This window comes from Dipodomys ordii, unplaced genomic scaffold (assembly GCF_000151885.1).
Source record: "Dipodomys ordii isolate 6190 unplaced genomic scaffold, Dord_2.0 Scaffold65, whole genome shotgun sequence".
Classification (NCBI taxonomy): domain Eukaryota; kingdom Metazoa; phylum Chordata; class Mammalia; order Rodentia; family Heteromyidae; genus Dipodomys; species Dipodomys ordii.
In genome coordinates, this window is record NW_012267281.1 from 3,375,800 (window position 1) to 3,377,768 (window position 1,969).

Consider the following 1,969-nt stretch of genomic DNA (forward strand, 5'->3'; position numbering starts at 1 on the left):
TGTCTTCAAGGAGCAGGCCAGATTGACCACCCACCCTGGCTGCACACAAGGACAGCTAGAGTTGTCTCTGGTAGCAGGAGTCATGGCACAAGCTCTGTGATCCTGAGCATTTAAGCAGACAGCCACCTGCCTTCAAAGCATCCTGAATTGAGGATGCCTATTGTGCTTACTGTGGATCCTGGATTGTCTTCTCCCGGTGCCTCCACCCTGAACAGAAGATAACACAGACCATGTGCTTTCCCAGGCATTCCCTCAGCCTCCTTCCCAAAGCCAGGCCTGCACACTGGTGGAAATCCTAATTAGCTACTCCTGTTACTGTCATTTTAATGAAGGTGGTTATTCCACCTGCATGTGTCCTTCATGTATTTCCTTCATGAATGTTTTCTGTTTTGACTCACATCTCTTTTCTGCTTTTGGAATTGGCTCTGAATGTTTGTGCATGGTTCATTTTCTCATTCTAATTTAGAATGAAATAGAACTCAGAATGCTCTGTATATTCATCAAGACCTGGAAAATGGAAATAGGCAGTCTTTCGTTGTCATCAATAGTCTACTATTTCAAAAGCAATCAAGTCTTGCCAATGTTTTTTTTTTCCTTGCTTTTCTATCAGGACATTACAATAAAACGTGCTACTTATTTGTTAGTAAATTTGGCCTCACACCTCCGAATCACATGACTTTTTTGGGGGGTGGGAAAAAATGTATATTTATAATTTGCCAGCTTGATTCAGTTTAGATGATTCCAATTTTGTTGGCAACATCTAAAGCATCGTAATCAGGAGCCAGTCAAACATATGCCTTCTTCTCTCCATCAGGTCTGATCAGGGTATTGACCTTAGCCACATCAATGTCATAGAGCCTCTTCACAGCCTGTTTGATCTGATGCTTGTTGGCCTTAACATCCACAATGAACACAAGTGTGTTGATGTCTTCTATTTTCTTCATGGCTGACTCAGGGATCAGGGGGAACTTGATGATAGCATAGTGGTCAAGCTTGTTTCTCCTCGAAGCACTCTTCCCAGGGTATTTGGGCTGTCTTCGGAGCCGTAGCGTCTTGGGCCGCTGGAAGGTGGGTGACGTGCAGATCTTCTTCTTTTTGTGGCTGTGGACACCTTTCAGCACTGCCTTCTTGGCCTTCAAAGCCTTTTCCTTGGCTTCGGCTTTAGGAGGGGCAGGAGCTCCCTTCTTCGCTTTCGGTACCATCTTGGTGAAAAGCAGACTTTTAAATTTTACTATGTTTAGCTTACCAATAACCATTTTCTCATACTTCAGACACTCATCAGGAAATTCAGCTCTTTATCCAATCACATTGTAATATATCCCAAGCCTAACCGTTTACCTCCCCCAAATAATCCTCTAATTCAGACATATAGAGACATCAACCCCATGTTTCTGTTTTCTCTCTGCTTCCCTTTCAACATTTAGGGTCCTAAAATGCAATTCTAATTGTTGATCGTGTTTACCTCTACCACAAAATTATCACCCCATCTCCACCAGCCAGAATGCATAGTTAGACACTATGTTTCAAGATTTTTATCATGAAAATATCATTGAGTAGGTAGATATATTTGAACTGGCAACCAAGTAACTTGGATTCAGTTCCAAGTTCCGTGAGGCTGGTGAGAGACATGTAAAATATTCTATACCTCTGCAAACGAGAGGAATAATTGCCTACAAATACCTACATTCTTGGGAATCCCAAAGAGATATACAAAAAAATAGAAGTGAAACACAGTGAAGTCCAACAATTGACATGAGTCTTTAGCACTGACAATGTGCTGCTGTTTGTTACCGCATGGGACTCAAGATTTGGTGGTTCCATGAGGCCTTCTCTTCCAGTCCTCCTGATCACACTCTGTGTGTGATAATAGCCAAAGGCCTAGAGCTGGACTCATAGACTATCGGTGAAGCAAAGGCCTTCAATTCCTCAATTTATTTTCTCCCCTATTATGTACAGCACTGGGATCGAG

The 1,969-nt window shown here is 42.5% G+C and overlaps 1 pseudogene across 1 annotated transcript; it reads right to left on the reverse strand.

The window, feature by feature from the left end:
- Positions 1 to 705: 705 nt before the first annotated feature.
- Positions 706 to 1,202, reverse strand: LOC105990548 (annotated as a pseudogene). Its single transcript, XR_001175317.1, has one exon. The product of XR_001175317.1 is annotated as a 60S ribosomal protein L23a pseudogene (transcript).
- Positions 1,203 to 1,969: the final 767 nt, after the last annotated feature.